Source organism: Brienomyrus brachyistius, unplaced genomic scaffold (genome assembly GCF_023856365.1).
Source record: "Brienomyrus brachyistius isolate T26 unplaced genomic scaffold, BBRACH_0.4 scaffold531, whole genome shotgun sequence".
Lineage (NCBI taxonomy): Eukaryota > Metazoa > Chordata > Actinopteri > Osteoglossiformes > Mormyridae > Brienomyrus > Brienomyrus brachyistius.
This window is the reverse complement of record NW_026042806.1, coordinates 60,808-71,361: the sequence shown is the minus strand read 5'-3', so window position 1 is coordinate 71,361 and position 10,554 is coordinate 60,808. Positions and strand designations below refer to the sequence as shown.

The following is a 10,554-nucleotide window of genomic DNA, read 5'->3' as shown; positions in this document are numbered from 1 at the left end:
ATACAGTCAAAAAACTAAAAATGCCAAAAGTCTTGTTTTTGGTTTGGTTACATATGGTTAAGGTTAGGGGTTGGTAGGGGTTAAAGTTGTCATGTTGGGATTACAGTTTTCCCCATAGAAATGAATGGAGAGTCCCCACGAAGATATAATTACACAGCTGTGTGTGTGTGTGTGTTGTGTGTGGTATCAGATCAGTCCCTGAGAGTTCAGTAGTCAGGCGCCATGTTTCTGAGTCTGGTTGTGGAGGCCTGAATGCTTTTCCAGATGCCAGAGTGAAAAGATTATGTGAGGGGTGGGTGCGGTCATCCACAATGTTGGTGGCTTTGCGGATGGAGCGTGTGATGTGAATGTCCATGATGGAGGGGAGAGAGACTCTAATAATCTTCTCAGCTATCCTCACTATCCGCTGGTCTTATGATCTGAGGCGAGGCAGTTCCCAAATCAGACCGTGATGCAGCTGCTCAGGATGCTCTCAGTAGTTCCCCAGTAAAATGTTGTGAGGATGGGAGATGGACTTTTCTCAGCTTCCGCTGAAAGTAGAGGTGCTGCTGTGCTTTCTTGACTATGGAGCCTGTGTTGAGACAAACTTGTGTGTTGTTTTTGTTTGTCACATAGTGTAAAAATTGCCTAAGGAATCAAAAATGTGGTTCCATGGGGTTCCAGACAGTGACCTTTTTTGGAGACAGTGAGACTAAATTTTATACCTAGGTGCACCAGTTATGACATTGGTCAGGTAGGCTGTGGTCTGTTAGTTGGTGACAAGTGGCTGGTGATCCATGCAACCCAAGCAGAAGTGAGCAGAACTTGTATCAGCCAAATAGACAGGAGAAAGCGGATTTTTCATTGGACTTCAGGACTCCTGAGTAACAGATAAAGACAGAGAAACAGCAAAGTTATGGAGAATCAGGAAGTAAGTGCCAGTCTGCGCAGATCTGAGGTCAGTGAGACACACATAAGGCTCCTCTGATGCTCCTCTTCATCCGCTGATGGGCCTCCAGGTGAGAATCACAAATCAAACATAATAACAACTGACACAAAGGCCTGAGGTCAGACCCTCTGTATGCAGCACACAGTGTGTCTGCAGTCTCACCCTCACATCGTGTATGATGACATTTCTGCTTTTTAGATTAAGTGCCTGTCTGAGAATAACTTCTGCATCATGCTAATTATTTAGCTGTTTCGTGCTCATGGGCAAAAGAAAAATGAGGATTAAGTTAAATATATCAGAAATAAATTTCTAATGTGGCTCAAGGCCACAGTAAAGTGGACCATCACATCAAGTAAGTACAAAACAGCCTTTACTAATACGCTAAGGGTTAAAACAACATATAAGATGTGCATAATCTGACAGTATATCAGCGTGAGAGCAAGGCTGGCCCTGGAAGTGGTGTGCATGCAATGGCAGAGCAAAGTTAGAGACACCCGCTAAAAACTTTCATTTCATCTCACTTGCTCCTTTCTTCTTTTTCCTTCTTTTTTTCCCTCCTAATCTGTCCATCCTCTTCGGCCAGCTCACCCACTGCAATACTTTACGGGTTAAAAATGAAATAAATAAATTTTTTAAATTTAAAAAATGAAATCGATCAACATGAGAGGCCTATACAGAGTTTATAGAACCCCTCATGGTAAAGCAAACATGTTTGTCACAGCAGTGCATTCAGACCATGATTCTGCTAAAGCTGCCGGACAGGACAAAGGGAAAAAAAAAGAAGAAGGTGGGGGTCAGTGCAGCAGTGGGTAGTTCAGGTCCAGAATGTAAAAATCCAGACCAAGATTTAGTTTCAACCAAACAGCTGAGTACTCTGTATCAGTGTCATTCTTAAAGTCGTGTTTCAACTTCTGGCAAAGTTCTCCCAGGAGCCTATCTCTGTTGTATGTACAGTCGGCATGTAATTCATTCCTGCCCAGATCCCTGACAAACAGTTGGAGGCAGAATTACTTGTTATCAGAGTATGTGAATTTTTACACACACCAGCAGCTGTGACAGAATAAGATATTTCCTTTATACTGCTGCCACATAGTGGACACAAAGAAGACTGCAGTCAATTCTAAAATCAGTCGGTCAACATGCTACCACCACAGACTATAATCGGGAAGTGATCAAACTTCATGGAACAATATGAATATAAACAAACAGATGTAGTAAGTATATTGTGCAAAATGTATCTTCATCTTAACTACGCTGAATGGTGGAGTCCCAGAGTAAGTGATCCTCACCTGGAGGCCCATCAGTGAAGAAGAGGATGAAGAGGAGCATCAGAGGAGCCTTATGTGTGTATCGCTGACCTCAGATCTGTGGAGACTGACACTGACTTCCTGACTCTCCTTAACCTCACTGCCTCCCTTTTTGTGGGTTTTAAATGTTTAAAAATCATCCATCTATCTTTGATTTTCATAAACTGTTTGTGCACTGATGCATTTCCTGTCTATTTCTTGTCTGTAAAAAGGAAAACAGTTTGATGCTGCTGTTGTCCTGCTCTTACCAGGAATAAATATTTTGATTTCATCTAGAATCTTATCATTTTAGAAACATGATTTCATAGCAAAATTATTGATAGCTGGTCTTCACAGTGAATCATTCATGCTCACAGAATTTAAACTACAAACAAATTAATCAAATAAGTCTAGTTCTTTTCTAAACTGTTACTTCCTCATATTGCAAATGAGCAAAGAGCAGTGAAATCAGACTTATTCTGAAAAGCAGAAAAGTCGTCATACAGGATGTGAGTGTGAGACTCTGCAGAAACACTGTGTGCTACATACAGAGGGTCTGACCTCAGGCCTTTATTTCAGTCTTTATTATGTTTTATACAGTTTTAAAATGTCACTGCAGTAGGTCCTTTTCATATGTGTGGATCAGCACAAATCATGAGGTCCGTTAGGAAGGTGTCTGTATGACAGGGGTGGGGGTATCCTGGGGGGGGGGGGGATGGGTGGGGGCAAAGTCAGGTAATTCACTTCATCTGGGTCTTATCAGCAGTCCTGTGTTTCTCTCAGCACCACAATGATGTTTCACACATAATGGGGTCCGTGGGCCTCCTCAGTTATATTCAGGCTTTCAAAGTTCTTCAATCATAAAAAGTCACATGGATCTGACACTCTGACACTGTTATATTAATTTGTTTAAATTCATTGAAAATACTATATATTACAGCTAGTATTTGGATCCGTCTGCTCTTTATCCGTTCCTCACTGGCATACCTGGGTCTTTGTGCAGTGCTTTCCGGAAGCATCAGAACCATTCATAAGGGAATCTATGTGTGGCTGCCCTCTAGTGGATACACAAAATTCGGCTACTTAAGTAGCTTGACTATATTTCCCTCCTAGTTTAGTTTAGTTCCTAATTTAATTTAACAGATGAAACTGAAGGCAGAGCTGGAAATTAGTTTAGTCATGACTTCAGAAGTTACGCTGACATGGGATTCTGTACAATCAGAGATGAAGCTGCTGGATGGGATGGTCATCGCCTGCTTTTTCTGACTGATGTAGGTCTGGATGTAAAGTTACAAACTGCTTAATGTGTATCAATCTGTTTTATAATGTTCACACAAAAAAAGTGCTTTTAATGTGTCTGCACCTTGTATCTCCCACAATGTGCTTCTGCATTTGATATCTTCTTGACTTGGGGATAAAGAGATTTAACTGGATGGATTTTACTTTTGTGAAGCACTACAGTCCAAAGCTGAACTGATTGTTCAAAGCTTTTTGGTTTTTAAGCAAAACTACTTCATTTAATTTATCTGAAACCCACTTTGCGCCTTTCTAGACTCAACAAAGCATCATTGCCAACAAAATAAGTGAGTTACAGTTAAATCAGGTAAAGAAGTTTCATTTGGAATTTACTGATCCAGGTTTTCAGCACCACGGACACCAACTAGACTTACTGTCATTTAATGGGAGTGAAAGCAGAAACCAATAGATCACACAGGGATATTTTCATTTGATGGTGTCTTTCTTTTTACTTTTGATATGCCGTCTTCCTCCTTAGCTGATATGTGAGGCTGCTGTCAGCTCAGACAAGCTGGTGTGATTTTACGCAGAGTGATAAGTGGGCAGTCCTGTTTTCGTGTGTTACATTTTCATTTGATGTTGGCCAATATGTATGTGGTACTGTTTCCTCCTTAACTGACATTCACAGGCTGTTGTTAGCAGAGACAAGCTGGTGTATTTGTACTGCAGATTGAAAAGTGGGCGTTCCCGATTACATCACTCTTTTAAAGAGTCCCTGATTGGTGGGCTCTGACGAGGAGGGGTGACCTAAAAACTCCAAACCATTTATCCCTCCATCCATCCATCCATTTTCCAAACCGCTTATCCTACTGGGTCGTGGGGGGTCCGGAGCCTATCCCGGAAGCAATGGACACGGGAACAAACCTGGATGGGGGGCCAGCCCATCGCAGCCAAACCATTTAAGTTTGTGAAATTCATTTTTAATAATTACCATCCATCCATCCATCCATTTTCCAAACCGCTTATCCTACTGGGTCGTGGGGGGTCCGGAGCCTATCCCGGAAGCAATGGGCACGGGAACAACCCTGGATGGGGGGCCAGCCCATCGCAGCCAAACCATTTAAGTTTGTGAAATTCATTTTTAATAATTACCAATTTCAGAAAAATATGAAATGTTTTGTAAAGTATCAATTTATTAATCATGTATTTAAACAAATTATGACCAGTATAAAAGACACATACAAAACTGTACAAAAGTCTTGGGCTGTCGAAGAAAATGATGTTCAAATGATCTTCATCTTGGTCTAGAATTATAATATTTTGTCCGTCAAAGTGTGGCAGCCCAGTCATTTCAAAATCTCTTCTAAAGTTAGTAAAACATTTGCACCAACCATCCAATAGACCTATATCTTTTTATAACACAACTCCTATGGCTAATCAATGCATCATTAACATTTTGTCACGGGAGACGGCAGCGATCGCGGGCAGGCGGGTAAGAAGCAGGCAGACAGCCGAGAATCAGGGCAAACGAGGGGTTTAATCTCAGGGACGAGGGCACGAACATCAACTGACATCAATGACGGACAAAGGACTCGGGTAAGACACGGACTGAAATACACAGGACTGAGCAAATTAACTAGATACAGCTGGGTACAATCGGGAGAAAACACGTGGGTAATCAGGGGGCGTGGCACACAGGAGGAGCGGACGAGCCGGGCATGACACATTTGTTTAATTAAATTAATTAATTAAGTGAGCTGGTGGCAGAATTTAACAAATACATGGAATGGCTGGGGTGCCCCTGAGGAGAGGTTTAGGATCCAAAGCGTGGTTCATCTAGCGATCCAACAAGGCATCAGTAACTTTATGGAGAAAAGAAGAAATTCTTGTTAGTTTTTATTGTGTCACTTTTAATTTGCATATATTTTTATGATAATTGTGTTTTTGTTCTGAGCAAATATACACAACCCAATTAAATAGCATTAAACGTTTTCTTTGATGGCCCAAGACTTTTGCATAGTACCATATTTTTTCAGAATCAAGAGACAATTTAATAAAAACCAGTCTTACCTTCACAAGATAACGATTATTAAACATTAACCAGCAGGTGGCAGCAAAGCACTTGTGAATAAGTGGCCAATACGTGGTTGTACAGGTTGCCAGCAGATAATCATCCCCTCTGTGTTTAACTGACTCTCATGCTATGACTGTACAGACTGAGCAGGGCCGAGTGAGAGAGGCCTCACTGCAGTTAGCATAACCGTTTATTTTACAGCTCGTCTGACTCATTCTACTCCACGAAGGTCATCTCCTCTGCCAGCTTCCTCTGATCCAGGGAGATCCTCTGCTTCTCTCTGATTGGTTCCTGCTTTCTACAGGAGGTCCAGTGCAGCTGAATGGTGATGATAGTGCAAATCACGTAAAACACACCAGTCCCAGCTTTCAGTACAGCATCCAGAACCTGCTCCCACCTGTGAGACATATAATACACCAGTGTGTCTGTCAGTCACACATATCACATTTAAACTTGAAGAGCAAAACAGTGAATCTATTCTGACTGAAGTAAGTAAGACTAAGAAAAGGTCACTCTTGAAACTGAAATATAAATTATGAAAGATATTCTACAGAGAAAATGATTAGATGGAGAACAATGAATTAGTGTTCACATCCCAGGGCACTGATAGTGAACAGGTGAGATAAATGATTTTATTAACATATTTTAATGTATCTATTGTATCAGGGTGGCATGGTGGTGCAGTGGTTTGCACTGTCGCCTCACTCCTCTGGCACGTGTACTCAAGTCTTCGCTGGAATTCCATGTGTATGGAGTTTGCATGCTCCCCCTGTGTCATTGTGGGGTTTCCTCCAGGGACTCTGATTTCCCCCCACAGTCCAAAAACATGCTGAGGCTAATTGGAGTTGTCAAATTGCCGGTAGGTGTGCTTGTGCGAGGGAATGGAGTGTGAGCGTGTCCTGCAATGGGTTGGCACCCTGTCATGGGACGTTCCCTGCCTTGCGCCCATAGGGACCCTGAGTTAGACAAGCAGTTTCAGACAATGGATGGATGCAGCACTGGAACAGATATTACAGAGTACAACTGTAACACTGGTCTACGCTGCAATGAAAAACCACCTACAGACATGTTAGTCAGTCTGCACACCATTAGTAACAATTCATCCTCACAAAGATGAAAAAATGCCTGAATTATGTTGCAAGCTACATGGATTTGTCTGGATTTGTATACATAACAAGTGACTGGCTGTATGTCTGTGGAAAATGCTGTGATTTTTGTCATATTACAGACTGATCATAAACTAGAAGACACACATTCAATATTAAAGACACCAATTAGCCTGACTGTGCGTTTTTGGATTGTTGGAGGAAACCCACACAGCATGTGGAGAACATGCAAACTCCACACATACAGAGCAGAAGCCAGATTCAAACCCCTAAACATGGAGGCGTGAAGCAACAGCGCCGCCTACTGGACCACCGTGCCACTATCATTGAAACAATAATCCCAATAAATAACTCTGTTTCACAACAGCTGATAAATAGGGGATTATCCCCACAAAGAAGCACAAACCCCTTCGTGAGTGAAACTGCTGGGTTGATTAGTATGTATCTATTTATATTCAAGCATAAATAATTCACAGGCAGATTTAAATCAATTACTTATGTTTAACAGTAATATGAACTGGAATCTGCAGGATTCCACAACCAGCCACCAATACCAGCCAGTGTCCTTCCTCTCCAGTGTCCTTCCTCTTCCTCTTCATTGTCACAATGAAGGTTTTATTTTCTGTGTCATCCCTGATCAGGACAGGCCTCCCATGCAAACTCACTGATCTCTCTGATGCACAGGAGCCCCCAATCTTACACCACATCCTTTGTCTTTTGTTGTTTCCATAGTAACACTGACACTGTCTCCATCCACACCCGTCACCTCCTGTTTGTCCACTGACAGCCCTGGAGGACTTCAACACACAGGTAAAACACTCAACGATTTCCACAGCAATGAAATGTTTATGAATATCAGCCCATTACAACATACATACTGTATGTAAATGTTTGGCCAACCCCTGACATTTTTTAACATATTGCTTATCATATTTAACCTCATGAAGTCGCCCGATTTAGCTGACACTGTTACTTCTTCCAAGTCTCGTTTATCATATTGAATTAAATTAAAATGCAGATTTTTAAAATATTAAAACATTTTTCCATCAGTGTTTGTGTTAAGGTCCTTCCTTTTTGACTCAGTGACATGTTACATACTGTGCATCTCATTGGCTACAGTCTGCAGTACAGACATCTTACCATCAGTGACTGACAGATTAACCTGATCAGAGAGGCTCCACTGTACTTCACACCACACCAGTACCGATCGGAATCCTCAGCTGTCAGATTGTTGATGGTCACAGTGAAGACTCGCTGGTCAGGATCATCTCTGACTCACACTTTACCCTCCTGTGGAGAGTCAGTGTGTACTATGGGAGTACATGACTTCACATTATACCCTCTGCACCAGTACGGGACTCCACTCCAACAACCGCTGCAAACACCGCGCCTCCCTGAGAGCCATCACCCATCAGCTCATCAGCCACTGCAACCAACTGCAAAGACCTCCCTCTTTCCTGCATCCAAGTAAACCAACTTCCTTTCCTTTCTAACAACCTAAACTGTCCTATTCACCTGCTATATTCCTTTAGGTTTATATTCCTACAAACTGCTTGCTTTGCAGAACAGTTTTTCCCTTTTTAGGTTAATCATTTTAAATCTGGTCACTGCATTTTCATGATTACATCGTTTGTGTCTTTTCCGTTATTTCATGTTTATTGTTTGTTAGGTATAATGTCTGTCTTATGTTAGTTGTAGGAATAAATGTATGTCTTTTTACACAACTTCAGCCTCCGTCATTGAGTGCTCACAATAGTCCCTGCCTCTGCGATCTGCCTACTACGCTCTGAAACCTCAAACTCGCCTGAAATATCGCGAGACTCTCTCTCATTGGCTGTGAGGGGAGCTTCGCTACCGATCGTTTACATTACCTGGTGACCCAGCTCGCTGGACGAGCCTACTAACCCAAGTTATTAAGCGATACGGGTTATTAATGAATCCCATTTAAGTCTCACATTAACAGACTCACTGGGATTCGCATTTGAGTTTGGAGGAACCGACCATTCGGCATAACAATTGGTTACTAATCAGCATCAAATAATAATTAATTAAAAGTTAATTAATTTCAAAACATATTGGTGGAGATATTAAAATATACCTGAGCTAATAATTCCTACAGCTGTCAGATTGTTGATGGTCACAGTGAAGACTTGCTGGTCAGGATCATCTCTGACTCACACTTTACCCTCCAGTGGAGAGTCAGTGTGTACTATGGGAGTACATGACCTCACATTATACCCTCTGCACCAGTATTTCACATGAGTTTTATATCTGTCACCATAGGAACATGGGATTGTTACAGATCATCCTCTCTGTACACAGGCCCATTTCACTGTAGACACACTGTCAGCACCTGTGGGGAAAATAATTAACTGAATAAGGATTTTCCATCTTATGACATCTCTAAGTAATTATGCTTGGTTTGTGTAATACTTAGATTAGGTCATGTGTAATTAACAGAACAGTGATAATGTATAAAAGTCAAAGACCATCATTTTACTATAAGAACAAGGAAAACAAAACTAGTGTCTGATCTTGGGAAGGGCTTCAGCAGGATGTGGGATCGGGAATCTGAGCCTGGCAGTGTGTTCTAGGGTCTGAGAGGAAAACCAGGACCTTAAATCCCTAGTAAAAGGCCTAGATGAGGGTTTCCGGTAATGGCGGCTTGCTGAGAAGACGTGCCCACTTCTGCTCCGCTATGTTTCTGTAAAATCCTGAATAATACTCGTTTATTGGACGTTGAACAAGACCAGTAGTGATGCCTCTCTCGCAAAAGAAACTTGGTAAAAACATTAGTAGACCGACTCAGTCGAAATTGTCTAACTTCACTTCTAAGTCGAGCTCCGAGGCTAGCTGTGAAGCTAATGTTAGTGGTGAAGATAGCGAGAATAATACCAACACCTGTCAGGTGATGGAGGAGAAAATTGACAAGCCAAATGAGAGGGGAAAGACGGTCGAAAGCTTAGACGCAGTACTGGCGGCTATTGCAAACTTGAAATCGGATTTTTCCTCCAAACTGGACGGTATTTTGTCAGCAATAGAGACTGTGAGGAAGGATGTTAATGAGTGTGCTAAACGGGTCGGTGAGGCGGAGGCCCGGATATCTGCAGCAGAAGATAGTATCACCACCTTGGAAGCAAAGGCACGGACTCTTGAAAATAACAACAAAGATCTCGAAGACAAAGTGCTGGATCTGGAGGCCAGATCGCGACGTTCTAACTTGAGACTTGTTAACCTGCCCGAGGGCGCGGAAGGAGAGGACGCGTGCGTCTTCTTGGAAAACTGGCTGCCGGAGGCTCTGAACTTGGCACCGCTACATACCGCTCTGACGCTGGAGAGAGCTCATCGGATCGGCCAGAAGAATACGTCAAACACCGCTGCACCGAGGACAATGATCATGAAGTTCCTAAATTACAAGGATAAAATGACCGTGATAAGAGCTGCCAGGGCAAAGGGACAGATTCTTTTCAAGAACCGTCCGGTGAGATTTTATGAGGACCTGGCGACCGGTGTACACAGAAAACAGAAAGAGTTTAACGCCGTGAGACAACAGCTTCGCTCCATGGGGATCCGGTACGGCATGATTCCTCCCGCGCGACTGATAGTGACATACAACGGAAAGTCTCGCATCTTTAACCAGCCAGGTGAAGCGGAGAATTTTGTGAAGGCTCTGAGGTCAGAAAGTGGACTGGGTTGAGAATGTAATCATTGACATGCTGTGTGTTGGCATGAAGGAATAATTACTGAGCTTTAAGTTTTAAAAGAAGAGTGAAAGAGAAAGGCCAATTTGTTATATTTGTTTATCGGTCCAGAGGCTTACAGCTACTATTAGTAGCCTAATTTTCTTAATGTATCCAATAACGAGTTTTTCTGTTTATGTAGCGGGGTGGGGTAGGGGGGAAAGGTGTTTAGGCATAGTCGGTT

At 42.4% G+C, this 10,554-nt stretch overlaps 1 long non-coding RNA gene across 1 annotated transcript; it reads left to right on the top strand.

The window, feature by feature from the left end:
• The first annotated feature begins 7,396 nt into the window (after window positions 1-7,396).
• Window positions 7,397-8,103, top strand: LOC125729154 (uncharacterized). Its single transcript, XR_007389626.1, has 3 exons — window positions 7,397-7,440; window positions 7,750-7,887; window positions 7,982-8,103. It is a non-coding gene; the product is annotated as an uncharacterized LOC125729154 (long non-coding RNA).
• The last annotated feature ends 2,451 nt before the right edge of the window (window positions 8,104-10,554 follow it).